This window comes from Natator depressus, chromosome 27, assembly GCF_965152275.1.
Source record: "Natator depressus isolate rNatDep1 chromosome 27, rNatDep2.hap1, whole genome shotgun sequence".
NCBI lineage: Eukaryota > Metazoa > Chordata > Testudines > Cheloniidae > Natator > Natator depressus.
Window position 1 is genome coordinate 10808837 of NC_134260.1, and position 16500 is coordinate 10825336.

General features: G+C 53.6%; 1 long non-coding RNA gene across 1 annotated transcript; it reads right to left on the bottom strand.

The window, feature by feature from the left end:
• Positions 1 to 617: 617 nt before the first annotated feature.
• LOC141978618 (uncharacterized) lies at positions 618 to 13166 on the bottom strand. The gene is made up of 4 exons (XR_012636411.1): positions 13112 to 13166; positions 7165 to 7339; positions 6577 to 6666; positions 618 to 754 (listed from the first exon to the last, which is right to left on the bottom strand). It is a non-coding gene; the product is annotated as an uncharacterized LOC141978618 (long non-coding RNA).
• Between the last annotated feature and the right edge of the window lie 3334 nt (positions 13167 to 16500).

Below are 16500 nucleotides of genomic sequence, written 5' to 3' on the forward strand. Positions count from 1 at the left end.
TTCCTTCCTTTCTTTCTTTCTTTCTTTCTTTCTTTCTTTCTTTCTTTCTTTCACCTTTTGTCCTTTCCTTCCTTCTCCCTTTCCTCAGATCCCCCCTCCAGCTGCCTCTGACGTGCCAAAGATGCCAGCGACCGTCCCTGACAAGATGGCTCTGCCCTGCAAAGCATCTGCCATGCAAGCCTTAGCCTGTACAAGGCAGAGGGCTGCTGGTATAAACTCCACAGCCCAGTGGCTTAAGGGGCTGGGGTCAGGGTTAGGGAGTGCAGGGTCTCTGGAACCACATTCAAAATCCAGCAGGACCCTTCGTCCTTGCTAGGCAGACCTAAGGACATTGCTTTGCGCCGTCATTAAAGGTGCAGGGCACTTTATGGAAGAGGGGAGAAGGGTCTGCCCCAGTGGCGGTGGGGCTGCATGCTGAATGATTTGGGGATCACTCCGAGCATTAAGGGTTCTGTCACCACCTGTCCTGTAATTTTGGGTCTCTTAAAGTGACGCTGCTTTGGCTCAGAGCCCTGACACCAGTAGCCAGCCCACAAACATAAAGGTCTCACCTCGGCTTCCACCAACCTAGTTACTCCTTTCAGGGTGACTCTACCAGCCCTTCCAGTCGCAAGTCTTCCCGAATCATCTCCCCGAGGTCGCAATTACCAGACACGCGGACTTTCCCCCTCTGGTTCATCACCCCCGAAGGAGAGAAACCTGCCTATCAGCTCAGTTTGTCACACACAATCCGCACTGTTTGCACAGCAGAGACCTGGGGGTAAAAATAAACAGAAGGTATAATGAAAAACCGCAGACTCAGAGCTGAAGTAGTGAGGGACAGCTACCACAGACAAGCCACACAGAAAATACATATACGGACACAACTTTAGGCTTTCCACTTCTCCACTAGCTAAATTCCCTTTTCTAATAGGAGATACTTATTGCCTCTGGACAGTTTCCCAGTGTACCCATCATAGAGGGGACCAGCATTTCACAAACAGGGCCCTGCCTAGATGCTGGCTCTCAGTTTCTGGTTATGCTTTACATCAAACCCCTTCTCTTTTAAAACACTTTGCCATTCTTTTCCTTTCACTCAGACTATGGTGATTCATGGTGGGGGAAATTCCTGCCTTTCCAGCAGCCTGGGCTTGAAATGCTCCCATTAGCATAGATAATCCACCTCCCCAAGAGGCAGTAGCTAGAAGAATTCTTCCACTGACCTAGCGTTGTCTACACGAAGACTAGGGTTGGCTTAACTATGCCACTTGGGGTGTGTGGATTTCTCACACCCCGAGTGAGGAATTTATACTGACCTAATTTTCTAGTGTAGACCAGGCCTTAGTTTTCCAAGACTGGGTTTTCTTTTCAGTTTCAAGTTGTTTCCATGTTTTCCCATTATCTCTAATGGTCTGCCATTGTCCCTCCCTGGCTGGACAATGGATGGGTACTTGAAGTTAGTTTCATGTAAAGAACTGGTTTGGGAGGAGACCCTTCCTGCTCTGAGGTGCATTTGAAATTGTAGTTCTGGTCATGAGCATGCTATTCTATATACATCAATACACGGATTCATATCCACAGTCCATATACATATCTCCTCAAGCCCAGAAGTTCAGAACACTACAAGCTTTCATAAAAGACGTTACCTGGCATATTTTTATACACAATAACCTTGTATACAACCCATTGATCCAGTTGCTCATTTTTGGGGGTTCAGACCCCTTGTTCTTCCTTTGCGGTGTCTGGATCCTGATTGTCACATAGCCCCACCCCAGAACTGGCTGTTCATAGCTCTGAAGGCATTTGGGATGGAAGGTGCCCTGAAACGTACGTGGTTATGTTAAAGCAGAGGCGAGGCAAGTTTGAGAGAACTAGCACAGGATGAGGGAGAAAAGAGGTGGGGATAGAAATGGGGTGGGGACACAGGGAGGGCTGCTCTTGACAGCAGGAGCTGCAGAGGAGATGGCTCTTGCAGTACCTGCGGGGAGAAGTGAGGTGAGGTGGGCCGGAAAACCTGATCGGATGATTGGAAGGGGAATGGGAGAGTCCCTGCTTTTGCCTCCAGGCTGTGACTGAAGGGCCTAGAGCTCGTGTTCTCACTGCCTCACTGACATTCTCCATGGAGCCGGATTAGCGAGCTCCAGTCACTCAGCCTGGCCGCCAGCCAAGCCCTGTTCCTGCTGGCACCAGTCTCCCCAGACAGCTTCATTAGCTGTTGGCATGTGGCTGACTTGTCCCAGCTTGGAGACAGAGTGTAAGGGGCAGTGCATGGGTACCAAAGGCACAAATTGCTCCTCACCCACCCACATATGAGCTGTGCCTAGCAGCTGCTGCTCAGCAGAACAGCCTCAGCAGGGGAGGGTCTGTGGTCCAAGAATCCATTCTTCTGCCTCCCACCCTCACCCATCTCATTGTCTCGTGCTCTTTTCCTTGGGGCTCACGCTACACCCTAACACTGCTGCTCCCCAAGTTTAAAGGAAGCTGGGAGGCCCTCAGGGAAAGTGCAGGGGTTCGGGTGCACCATGCAGCGCACAGGTCTGGTGCGGGACGCAGGGTGGCGCTGGGATGCAAAGCATGGTACCAGGGTTCGGAGCAGCTGCATTGTAAGAGTGTTATGGGGACACAGTACAGGATCACTGTTTGGGGTGCAAGGGTGGAGCAGTGCTGGTGTTCAGTGAGTGTAGGGCAGCACTGGGGCTTGGGTGGGGCCTTGAGGTTTGGGGAAGAGGCAGGATAGCACAGGATGGCCCTGCAGCCCCTCCCTGAATCCCAGCATCATTCTGCTCCCTGAACTCCATCCCCCAAACTCCTGCAACCCCTCTCTGAATACCAGTGCTATTCTAGCCCCTCAAACTCTGGTACCACCCTGCCTCCCCCCAAATCTTGATGCCACCTTGCACTGCACTGGTCCCGTGGTGCCACCCTGCACACACACCCTGAACTCCAGGGCCGCACTATGCCCCACAAACCCTATTACAGCACAGCTCCCCTGAATCCCGGTGCTGCATTTTGCATCCTTGAGCCCCAGCACCACCCTGATGGAGTTGGAGGTTGTGGGGGGATGCAAGTTTTGGGGTTCCACAAGTAGGCGCTGGGTTTCAGAGGGGTGCACAGGCTGGCACTGGGGGTGCAGTGCATCTGGGGGACTGGTAATCCACTGAGCTGGTTTCCCTGCAGCACCTGGGAGCTCTGGTCCTGGCAGTGTGGGGTGGGGGAGATCAGTGTGTGTGTGCCTCAAGTTACTGTCAAAATATGTGTGTGTGGCACCCCAGTCTGGACGGGTCACTCTCTTGCCTTGCCCTTGGGGCACCCAGGCCAGGCCAGGCCAGCTTTACATCCACCCACCCCTTCCTCCCTGCCTGGCCTGGCCCAGTCTCCACGCCAGAAGGACCAGTCCTGACTCCCAGCTTCCCCCACGTGCCCTACTTTTATAGCCACTGGCCTTGAAAACAGGCCCTCTTGTCATTGACTGCGTGGCAGCAAGGCAGCCCTCGCCTGATTGGCCCCTGGCCAGACATTGATGAATGGCTTTTGCCTGTGACTGGCTGGGACCCAGGTGGCGTCACTGGCTGCCCAGACCCCGCCCCTTTGGAGGAGCCTTGGTCCCAAGCTAGAGGGAGCCCCGTGGCCTAATCAGGCTGCACCCAGTCCCCTTCCTGCCCTCGCCCCATCTCCCTGGCTGGGCTCTGGCTGCTGGGGATGGGGTGACTTTCCATGAGCCCATTCGTCTCCCAGTACCAACCAAAGAGAACCACAATGTCCTTACCTCTGCCCTACACCAGGAGGGGCTGTCTGGGTACCCCCCACCACATCCCCAAGCTCCCCCGTCCCACACCAGGAGGGGCTGTCTCTGTACTCCCCGTCATGCATCCCTAAACCCTCTCCACCCCACACCAGGCGGGGCTGTCTGTGTACCTACCCCTCCAGGGCCCCCTCTGGTCCACACTGAGAGGAGCTGTCTCTCCACTTTCCTCCCCTCCCCTCTGCCCCACTTTGTGATGGGGCTGGTCTTATTGGATTACTTCATGCTGCCACCCGCAACCTAACTCCCTTTAAACCATCAACAGGGGCAGAGTATGTGGGGTGGAGAGGGGGAGGCACCATGACAACTGCTGGAGAAACTCCTACCTCCCCTTTCACAACAGAAACCAGAGCCGTGGGGCAGAGGAAGGATCCATGTGTCCCCAGCAGATGGCAATACAGGACCAACCAGAGTCTCTGCAATGACCCACAGACCCCAGAGAGAACCACACACAGATACAGAGGGCCCACAGCACGCCGGCCACAGGCTTCAGAGTGAAGTGGGAAGTCATATGAACAGTGCACGGCGAAGTCCAGTTACACAGAACCAGCTCCCCCCAGGGCTGTGGGTTAGCCCCGATGTCCAGCCCCAGCTTCCCCAGCAGCCCTGGGTGTTACAGGCAACACTCAGTCTCTCCATGCTGAACGCTTTAAGCCATGCTTGAGAACTGTTCCTAGTCCAGTCTGCGTCAGGTAGAAAACCAGTGCAAGGGAGGAGACGAGACTTGGCAGCATTTCAGCACCCCTGGCCGTCAGCTCCCAGGAGCACAAGGGGAAAGCCCCTGGTTGCCACAGGACTGGTCCTTGCAGTGCAAGCCCCGGGGCTTTGCTGCCTCTGCGTTTCATGACTCATTGCGGCTTTTCTTACACACGCAGAGGTGGGCCCTGTGTGAGCCCCAGGCGGGAGGCTGGGGCACCCTGTGGGCACCACAACTGCAGCCGCTGGAAGGACGTGCATCTCCCCCGTGGCCTCCCCGTTGACACGGGGAAGAAGAGGAGAAGCAGGCCAGAGAACAGGACAGTACAAGAAAGCAAAGACTGGGAGGGAAGCTAAGGAAACCGCCTCCCAGCTGCTGCTGCCTGCTGCTGAAATGCCTGCAACCAAAGGCCAAGTACGGAACCCTGTCAGGGCATCCCCTGAGGTGACAGGGCCCATCTAGTCTGGCAGGGACCACCTGGGAATCTAGCTGTCCTGGCTAGAGAAACACAACTCCATTTCGCCCCAGCACCACGTTCGCTGCAGGGATCGGTTCCAAGTCCCTCTCCTTGTCTTACACAGTGTCTGTGTCCGTCTGCAGCCCCCCTCACCAGAGTGTCTGAGCACCTCACAGTCTGTAATGTATTTATCCCCTCGGTGAGGTAGGGCCGGGGTGTTACCCCTGTGGTACAGCTCGGGTACTGAGTGACTTGCCCACGTCACACAGGAAGTCTGCGGCACAGCAGGGAATCAAACCCTAGTTGCCTAGTGGTATAACCCCTGGACCATCCTCCTTCCCCAGCCCCATGGGCTTACTCCAGCCGACCGCATAGGCTTATGCAGCCAGAGTGTTTGTTGCCCTGTGACCCTAGCTAACTTCGTGCAAAAGGGCCCCAAGGCAGCCATAAAGCCCTCTTCCCTTCTGCTCCCACCCAAAATAAACCCAATGCAGGGAGCCCCTCTGCCTGGTGTGGTGGCCCGGCACAATAAGCACCAGGAGATGGCCCGGGGGGCAGGCTAGGAGCATGGCTGGGTTGTGCCTATGCCCTGATTATTCTGAAGTGCTGTACCCCCACACACCCAGTATACTAGGCAGCAGCAAAGTGAGTACCAGTGCCTTCGAAGAGCATTTCCAACTAACAGCACTGGGTCGGAGCAGTGGAGAGAGGGGGAGTCTGGAAGCAGCAGGACCTGGTGTCTGAAGAGGGCTAGCCTTGGGGTTGAATCCTGTCCCTGAGGCACTTGTCCCTCCAGCTGCTCCCAAACAGGGTAGGAGGTGGGGAACAGATCTGAGAGCTGGCTGCAGCAAAAGAAGGGGCGCTGCATCCAGGGAACATTGTATCCATGTTCCCGGATGAGTGGGCCACTAGTAGAGATGACAAGGAAATAACTGCACCTAGGTAGGGCAGGGTGGGTGAAGTTTGCCCTGTCATTGCTCAGGTTGCCTCCCACTCTGGGGCTACTTCATTCTCCAGCGCTGTCAATGCAGCCCCTGCTTAAAACCTCCTGCCAGGAACAAAGAGGGTTTGGAAGGAGGGAGAGGAGCGGTGGAGAGGGAAGCCGGGAACAATGGCTGCACTGCCCACTCCTTTCACCGCCTGCAGCATATCCCTCCCACCCCCTCCTCAGTGACTCACTTTACCCCCTACCCTGACCTCCCAATCAGTGGCTCACCTCTGACACACACACTGACAAAGACAGAGCTACAGACAATCAACTCGGAGGAGCCTGACAAAAGACATCGCTTCCAAGGGGGGCCGCCACTGTGTCGGTCATAGATGATGGGACATTGCGATGACACTGGGGAGGGGTTTTGGAAAGGCACCCAAGTGGCCAGGATTCTGGCTTAGCTCCTTGGGAAAACAGAGGCGGCTCTGGATTTCAGCTAGCTGCGTGCAAGGTGTGCACTGAGGGACTGGGGAGGGGAAGCCAGAGAGCAGAGGCCAAGAGGGCAGAGAACAGAGAACAAAGCTCCCCTCCCAGCCAAATTATGGCAGCTGGTCTATACGTCAAAGGAACACCCTTGCTGGGCAGCCCAAAAAACGAAGCGATGGTCCCAGTGGCTGGCTAAGGATCAAATGGGCCACCTCCACTCTTACCTCTGGGGATGGTCCCTCCAGGTTGAGGCACATGGGTAGGGTAGGGTGCGAAGGGGAAAGCTCCCTGAAGCTCTCTGTGCTGCACCTGTTCTGGAGATAAAGAGGAATGTTTGGTCTCAGGGCTGTGAACCTGGTACCTTCCACCTGGTACCGTCTACCCATTTCCTTCCCTATGTTCTTATGTTCCTGCTACTCTCCCCCATTTCGCACAAATTCAGAGGGTTTCTAGCGAGGCTGGTCTTGTTATTAGCACTCGGATAATGCTTCTTCCTGTGCCTCACAATTGCGGGATTTCTATGGAACCGGAGCCAAGAGTCATGCAATATTTGATGTTTTACATAAAGCCCCAGCTCCTAGAGCCAAGTGATTCCGAGAGAATCTCAGCTCTCATTGAAAACAAACAAGTAAGTTTCTAGCCCTCGTGGTTGCAGAGAAAAGCTTGACCACTGGACCGGAGTGTCGTTTTGTTTTGTTTTAAATCTCATGATTTCACGGGGCAGGAGGTGTCCGACGTATGATTTTTGAACATTTGGGGTTGGGCAATATTGGATTTTGTAGGGGAAAAGGCTGCTGGTGCAGTGATACCACTACCTTGCATGCTGACCAGTACTGTCTCATTGTTTTCTCGTACTCCCCCATCTATTTGTCTGTATCCATCTGGTGACTCTTGTCTTAGACGGTAAGATCTTTGGGACTTTTTGTTCTGTATTTGTACAGCATCTATCACCATGGAGTCCTGGTCTGTAATTAGGACCCGTAGGCACTATAGAAATGCAAATAAATAAAAATAAATAAATAAATAAATAATGAGGCCTAGCTCCAACAATGTGGACCCAATCGGGCATTGTTTACCCACATACACTACAGACCATAGCCCCAATGAGCACAACCCCTTCCTCGGCGCAGACAATCCTTCTTAGCTAACAACCCTCAATACCCAGCTGGATTCTTATCTTCCGCCTCCTGAATCTTCTTTCCCTTCTGTCTCAAGAGAAGCCGCTCAGATATTACAGTGGTTAGGATTATATACCAATAGCACCTAGCGGCCCCGGGGGATCAGGGCCCTGTTGTGCTAGCAGCTGTAAAAACATATAGGAAGAGAGAGTCCCTGCCCTCAAGAGCTTCAAATCTAAAGACAATAGTGATGGGTGTATCTGAAATAGAGTCAGACAGGAATGGGGATCCATCCCTGCCCAGCACCATCCATCCCCCCAGGGAATACCCACAAGGTAGGGAACCTCGTAGCAGGCACTGAGCTGGCATAGCTGACCCTATGCCATCCCTCACAGGATTCCCCAACATAGGGGCAGTGCGGGGCCATGCCCAGGGTCTTCCTATGGCCTGGCTATTCCCAGCTGCCACAAGGGCCCATGGGGGTGGTGTGTAGTTTGGCACAAGTTAGGGCAGCCTAGAGATCAGGAAGGCACACTGTCAGCCTTCTCAGTCTCTGTACTGGTGAACTGGAACCACAGAAAAGGGGAGACAGGGAATGGGGGTGGTAAATTGCAACGGCATCCCAGCAGCTGCGCACGCTGATCTGGCTCCCAAATCTCATCGTTCCTGGGCAGACCTCGTTGCCCATGGAGCCCATGTATCGGTCCCTGGTGGAAAATACACATGGGCAGGCAGGGCTAGGGTGGGGGGAGGCCAAGATGCCACCGCAGCCCAAATATTCGTACCCTCCAACCCCCTCCAGTCCCAATGGCCCTTCATTCTTCTCGCCAGCCTCACCCTTTCACCTCCCGCCCAATGACACAGCCAGGCCTTGAGGGGCCATTGAAAGCTGCCTCCGTCTGAACGCCCGCTCTGTGTGCGCGGGTGGTGGTGGGGCTATCCTGGGGGATTCCCCGGACCGGGGGGGTGGGGGCAAGGGGATTTGATTCTAGCCCGGGCCGTATGGCGAGGGCTGCGGAGATGGAGATAATCACTGAGCCGGCGAGACAAGGCAGAGCATCGACAGCAGGAGGTCTAGGCAGTCGTCATGGCAACCAAGGCCTACTGGGCCACTTGAGCCTCGGCCTAGCTCCATTTCCGCAGCCTAACATCTGCTTTCCCAAGGGCTGCTGGGAATTTGAGGGGGGGGGCGGGGGGGGGGAGAAACAGGCGGCGTTTCGCCGTTAAAAAAAAAAAAAAGGAAGGCGGGGGGACAAATTAGGCCGAGTGTCCAATGAGGGGAGGGGAAGGTATTTATTAGTGCCAGGGAGAGGTTGTTCCACCGGCCGCTTTGATTGATGCCCCAGCCCCCATCTTGTCAGTCTGTTTTTGTCTCTGGGACGGGGAGGGGGGAAGAGGGAGGAGTGGGGGGGGGCTGCAAAGCACTGGGGCTGTTAATGGGAGCTGGGCGCTTTTTCTTGTTTCCCGAGGCTGTCACCCTTGATTGATAGCTCAGACAATGATTGGCCGGTGCAGGGACCGGCTGCTTATCCGGAGCATCTTCCGAGAGCCCCACGCGCTTGAGGAAGGGAGAGAAAGAAGCGATTCCAGTGGAGGGCTGCTGGGCAGAAGCAATTAAAGAGCCATGATTGTGCAGCGTCCTCTCTACCTGCCGCCTACCTGGGCGCGGGGGGGGGAGAAGCGCGGTTCCCGGGAGAGGGGTGGCAGGGGCAGGAGACGGCTTCAGATCTCGAGAGACACTGCCCACCAAATCGGACGGCACACCTAGTCGCACGGGGCAGCCTGGGTCCCGGGAAGCCGGCTGGGAGGAGGGGGGCTGGTTGGACAGAAATGCCACTCAGGGCCAGAGTATTTATTGAGTCCTTAGCTTGGCGATCTTAGATGCGAGATCCAAGACTGGCAAAAGCTCATGTTCTACTAAAGCACCAGAGCATCAATGTCCTGCTTCTCTCTCTTCCTTACCCTCTTTCCCTCTCCTTCTCTCTCTGTCATTTCTCTCTCCCTTTCTCTCCCTCTCTATATAGTCTTCTTTTTCATTCTTGCTTTCTATACCTCTTGTCTCCTCCTCCTCCTCTTTTTCAGCCTTCTTTCTCTCTCTCTTTCTATCCCCTTCCTTCTCTGTCCGGCTGTGACCCCACAGCCCGTGCACTGCTCCCCCTGAGAGGAGGAGGCTGCTGAGACAGGAGACTGGATTCCGAGAGGCCAGCTTAGTCGGATTTTATAATGAGTCTTCCTGCCTTCGCTTATATCTGTGATGCCCCCGCCCCGTGCAAGGTGAGAACCAGAGCTCAGCCAGCCAGGAGTCAAAGTCGACAGTCTGCTCAAGCACAGCTCTGCCAGACTCTGCCTCGCCTGCTCCCTGCGCAGCACGGCTGAGCACCATGTCCAGGGGCCATCAGGAAGCATCGTGTACAAGGGCAGGAGCACAAGAAGAGGCTGGTGGGGTTGGGGGCACTAGCAATGTCTGCCAGTAACTAACAGCATCTGGGCATGTGCAGACGTGTTACACCTCCAAGATCATCCAAATGCAGGGGATGCCCCCCCCCCCAGTCTGAAGGCAATGGGCATAGCACAAGAATTTGCACGTCCTTCACGCTGTCTCTCGTGCTGGGACTGACAGATGGACCATAAAACATGGCCTCTACACACTAACCCTCTTTACTGCTAGGCATAGCCTCCCTATCCAACTCACAGAGAGGGGCTTCTGCTCCCATTGACTCTATGGAAGCAGTTCCATGGCTTGTCATCTATTTTCTTATGCTCACTGTCTGGATCAAATCTCAAAGTGGGCGAACTATGCCTCATACAGTGGTGCTAATGTGTCTCGGTCCTAATTTACACCATCCTTGTTATTCCAGTCCTGGGATCCCCAAAGCGCTGTCAATGCACCTCAGTCATGTCATGCAGCACCCCGCCACTATTCCAGTCCTGCTCTCCCTAAGCAGCTTTGCCAATTCTCCTCAGTCCTCACCTAAAGCATTTGCTGCCGATCCACTACCAGGCCACACCCAGCATTGTCCACACACCTACCCACATCACTTTCAGCTAATCAAGTTTAGGGCGACACGTAAATCTTTGCCGGTACAATTTAACTCTGATTTACCACCGGCTGTTCCAGCCCTAGGATCCCCACACAGGTCTGCTGATATGCCTTTTGGTCTCCACTCACAGCTCCCCTGCTATTCCAGCCCTGAGCTTCTCTGAGGCAGAAATTGATTATCATGCAGGGGGAAAAGAAAAACACAATAGAGTTTTGGGGATGTAAACAAAAGGGCTGGCTGACACCGCCCAACTCCTGTCACCTCCTTAGGATTTAAAGCCAGGTATTTAGAGATGGAAATCTGGGAAAAGAAGGTCGCTCTTCAGAGCGACTTTCCTTAAAGGGAGAACGTTAGGAGCATCTTGGCATTAAACAGCAGGGATCGGGGTGTTTTTCTAATATGGTTAGGAGGGAACGTTAGTTAGAAAGAAATGTTCTGACTCAGGATAGATGCAGGGACTTTATCATACTCTAGTGCTGGCTGGCAAGGAATGTCCCTATCTGGAACCCCTACTACAGTGAGGGATCTTTATATTATGACACAATGTTAGCTGGTGGCTCTGTAGAGTTGAGGATCTTGGGAGAGTCCCCTCCCAACAATATCTAAATGACCAGGCTCAGGCTTGACCTGGCTTTGCTGTATTTTTGTAGGCTGTCTTAGCTTTCAGTTTGCCTCCTGTTTTCTAGGCCAAGGTTTTTTTGCTACCCAGCTGCTAGGCAAAGCCCCTTTGGGAGGACAGTGAATTCTGCTGTGGTTCAGACAATGCATGCACCTTGACTTTTCCCACAATGCTTTGTGTCCTTTTTGCCTTTGCTTTTGCGGGGGCCGGGCTGGGGGGGAGTGTTTCTAGAGCACTGAAGTGAAGACTGAGGCCTGGGCTATGCGGGCCAGCGATGCTAATGCTATAGCCCAAGTTGAACAGTGAGTGCTGGATTAAGCAACAACAGACCTCCAGGCTGGGCATTTCCTGCCCGTTAACAGCCACCTGGGTTAAGGGCCTTAGGCTCCTAGATCATTAACAGCCAGGAAATGCCAGGACCTAGAGGTCATCACTACTGTTATAAACCAAAGAGCTTATTTTCTCCCTGATTTTTTCCTTGTGTCTGAGGCTCCACATGCAACAGCTGGCACGGCTTTTTGGTTCAATTTCAGGAACAGAACCTGCTCCCACAGGAGTTTTGCGATTGACTTCAACCGGGGGCAGGGACAGGCCCTCTGTCTTCAATAGTTAAAGGCAGGTGTAGAGTACGCTAATCAGGGGTTCAGTCTCAATCTGTTATGATGCTTCGAATATTTGCTTTGGAAAGTACGACACCTCCGCCACATTCCTGAGGCATTCGATTTTTAAGGGCTCAGCACCCCCAAATGAGGCTGGATTGTCAATAGAGCTCTGACTGCTCCCACCTAAATAAGGGCCAGATTTTGGCATTGCCAGCCACTAGGGTTCCAAAATCCTGTCAGACCAATACTTCCCCCCCCCCCCCCAAAAAAAAAAAAACCCTCATGAAACTGGCATATAAATAGCCAGATTTACAAACAAAAATAATTATACATTTTGGCCCCGATCCTCAGAGGTATTCAGGCATTTGAAATCAATGGGAGTTAGGCACCTACATACCTATGAAGGTAGATCTTTGGGTTCTTTGTATTTACCCTTTGGTTTTTGAGCCTTGGTTCCTGTTCTCAAGCTGTTCTCTGCAACTGGCAGATGCTTATATTTTTTTCCTTTTAAATCAAAGCTGAAATTCTTCCTTGTTCACATGATTCTGGGAGCTGGGGCTTTAAGGAAAACCCCAAATATTGCAAGGGCTGGCAATACTGAGATTTTCAGCAGTGCTCCAGACCCGGTGGCAGCTGTTGTGACATCAACATGACAACATCTTTTGACCGTCTAACTCTTAGTTTGCTGCTTAGATGGGAGCTGGCCTCTTAAAGAACCCAGCCCGAGATCTCACTTGGACGGAGAAAGGTCTAACGCAATCCAATGGCTGGAAGTTGAAGCTAGACAAATTCAGATGGGAAATAAGGTGTAAATTTTTGACAGTGAGGTTAATTAACCCTTGGAACCATTTCCCAAGGGTCATGGTGGATCTTCCATGACGGACAATTTTTCAATTAACATTGGGTGTTTTTCTAAGCGATCTGCTCCAGGAATTATTTTGGGGAAGTTCTCTGGCCTGCGCTATACAGGAGGTCAGATGAGAGGATCACAGTGGTCCCTTCTGGCCTTGGACTCTATGAATCGATGAGTGCTTTCTGTTACTACAATTGCACAGAGAGCGTGAGTCCCTGACTGGGCTTTTCCTACTCTGGTAGGTGGATTAGGTTGCACCTAAACAAGTTATATGCCCTTCATGAGACACAGATAGGTCAGCTTACTTGCCCAAAGTCATACAGTATCAGAACCAGGAGTCCTGGTTTCCAGACCCCTGCTTTAAAACCAGACCACATTCCTGAGAGACACAGCATGGAATCTGGCCCACTATCCTTCCCCACCTCCTACCCTAAACTATAGTGTGGCTGTGAAACAGCTGCCAGACTCCATCCCAGATGTGACTGCATTTCAGAGGCAGATGAAGTAATCTCTCCATGTTACTTACCTTCCTCCCTAGGCTGTTGTGAAGAGAGGCAGCATTGTCTAGTGCTGTGGTTTTCAACCTGAGGTCTGCAGACTATGTCTAAGATATCCACCTTCATTTGAAATTTTTTAGGGGTCTGGAAATGGAAAAAGGTTGAAAACCACCAGTCTAGTGGTTAGAACACAGGCTTGGCAATCATGTGATGCAGGATCTAATGCTGGCTTTAACACTAACCTGCTGCATGACCTGGGATAGTCATCTTTCCTCTCTGTGCTGATCAAATGCTTTGAGATCCTCAGGAGGAACAGAGCCGGGGCTCAGCCCAGTATTTATCGTTCTCCCTTGGCTGTTTTGTATTGATTAAACCTTTGGGGGTGGGGGGGTCGAGTTGGTAAGACAGGAAAGGAAAGTTGCCTTGCACTGTTTGCAGAGCTGGGTCTATAATACATTCGTCCCAAGGTGCACTGGGGCATCTGTTGCACAGTTAAGTATTGTTTTAACGGGAAGATTTAGAGCTCTTTAAGCAGCTGTATTGTCTACACATAAGAAAGCAAAGGCAGAATAAATGTTACCAAGGGGGCTCTGAAGTGGCAGGACAAAAGCGGGTCGGGGGGGGGGGGAGTTTGAGGTATGGGGGAAGGAGAAGCATGGGGGGAGGGGAGGAGAGTGAGCCATCCTAACCGTAAGGCACTGGAGGAGGCATAGAAATTGGCTGCTTTGCTTCATCCATTCTGCTTTCTCCTAATACAAATATTGCTCTGAGGTCTGGAGTACTTGTGACACAACCGAGGGTGGGGGGACTGGGTGGACAGAATGACTGGGGGGGCAGGAGATGGACAGAGGGACAGGGTGGGGCTGGGACAGACAGCGAGGGAGGGAAGGAGAAGATGAGACGGTGTATTAGGCCCAAGGGGGAAAATAAACCGTGCAGGTAGGCTGGTCAGATGCGGAGAGAGGGATACAGACGAGGTGGTGCAGGGATGGAGATGGATGGATACTTTGCGAGGCCGAGGGACAGACGGACCGAGGTGGGGGATGGAGCCGGACACCCAGATGGGCCAGCCGAGAGGGCGCCCCGGGTTGCCTGCATTCTGCCGTGTTTAGCAGCTAATTGAGTGAAACTGTTGTCAGCAATGTAATTAAAGGGGAGCGCGAGCTTTCGGGCAGGCCTCAGACAGATGGAAGGCCCTTTAATTGGTAATTAAATTCCAGCCTGGCAGGTGAGGCAGGAGCTGCAACCTGAGCCCCACAAGGCACAAGAGGCCTGGGCTCCTCTCAGGGGTGTTGCCGAGGGGGCTGCAAAGCAGCCCATCCCCTGGCAAAGCAGGCCTCGCTCCCCCTGGATCCCCGTCACCTTCCACGCAGGGACCGCCCGGTGCCTTCAGATCCACAGTCATGACGAATACAGGGGACGTGGTCAAGGGATCTACCTGCGCTCGGCAAAGGGGCTCTGTCAACACCACCCCGTCTCATCCGCTCCCCGCGGCTCTGCTTGTGTCGTTGGGCTGCTAGCTGCACCCAAGCATGGCAGCTGTTTTCCAATGCGAAGGGGTTTCCCTGTCTGGTGGGGGGGGCAGGCGGCTTGTAGCAACTCTGCTCGCCCAGACGCCGCTAGAGATGGGTCACCCTCCTGGGCTGTGTCCGCCCCAGCTGCACCTGCCCCGTTATCCCCTCAACCGGTGCCCAAATCGGTTATTTCTCTGGCAGAGGCCCCATCAGCTGAGCTCAGTGGCACCCCGGTGGAGCTAGGGGTTTGCCTTGATGGGGCTTGAACTCTGCTGGTCCCCTCCACGCACCTGGGCCACCGTTTCCACCACCGCCTGAAGGGCGGCAGGGCACTGCCTTTGGCCCCTGTTACCAGAAACAGCCAGGTTTCCTAGCATACATTTCAGCATGGCTCCTTAACCCCGGTAGTGCCTACCTGCCTCTCGCTTCTGTGCGTCTTAGGTCCTAGCCCAGGGTTCCTTGCAGCCCCTGGGCCAGCATCCAGCGTCGGCAAAGCCAGTTTCCCTCTGGGGAATGCCCCTAAAGGGGATTCCCTGGTAGCAGAAGGACATACAAGGGGTGTTTCTGAGGAAGGCAGCAGCAGACATGCTGGGAGAAGGAAAAGGTGTGGCCAGAGTTTACTGCTCTGGGGCTATTCTGGACAGCAGCTCCTCTGAGCTGGTACAACCCCCTGGGGCGGCTCTAGCTCATGGGGGGAACTGTAGCCGTCCCTGCCTGGCCAGACTCCAGGTGTCTGTGCTGAGCACAGCCAGAGCAGACTGGGGGCCATCACAGCTGTGTTTTAACCCTAAAACGGGGAGTCGTTTGTACCCACACAAGCAGAAACTGGGTGTTGGTCACAACATGCTTATGTCAGGAGCGTGGACCCTAGGGATGGCAGCTCGGTACCAGGCTCGAAGAGGCTTTCAGACAAGGCCTGCGTGTCCTTTAAATCACAATGTTTCCCACCCCTCCTGCAGAGCCCAGGCAGCCAGGGGTGGCACTCCATTCTCCTTCGCACTCTGGCTGTCTCGAGAGCAGACTCGTCCTTCCAGGCCATGAGGTTTGGCCCTGGCTTCAGACCAACCCACGTTAGCCAGATGTGCCTGTGAAGAGGATTTCTGCTAGGAAGGGGCTAATGGGTCCAATCCCCAGGGAGCCAGGGTCTCCCACTCCAGTATGTTGTTGGCCAGGTCTCTAAAGAGCAGTGAAGAAATCCAGCTCTCAGGTGGAATTTGCAGTGCCAAGCTGCTGGGGAAAAACCGCTGTGGGATTGGGGAGGAAACATGACTGAGCTGGAAGGGTGGAAAGAAACCAGCTCTGGGACTTGCCCAGATTGCAGGGCCTACAAGTGATCACTGATTTTGAGCGCCCAACCTGGGGCCTGCTTTTTAGAGGCCCTGAGCACCCACAGCTGCAGTCCATGGGAATGTTTTGCAATCACAGGTTCAGCTCCACCTGTGAGGCAGGATGGCCAAGTGCTAGCTTAACTTGGAAGGCCAAAAGTTAAATTCCCTACTCTGCTACAGATGTTCTGTGTAACCTTGGGCAAGTCACTTAGACCTGGATCCTCAGCGGTATTTAGGAGCCCAACTCTCATTGATTTCACCCCTTTGCAGTGTGAGGCACCCAGACACTGCAGTGACGGGGGGTTATTTAAGTGCCTTAGCTCAACAAGGGCGCCCACCACTGGATCCAATGAAAGAGGTGATCTCTTCCTACCATCCTGCTCTTACTGCTCTTTTTTACCCATGCTCCTGTAACCACGACAACTGGGGCTTCACGTTTGCGTCGCCCTGGGTGCAACTGACAGCGGTCAGTTCCTCTGTGCATCACGTCAGCACCAGGACTCTGCTGATCATCACAATCATTATAATCAAGAATTAGTAGGATTAATCCCTGCAGCAGAAACCTTCCTCCTTAAG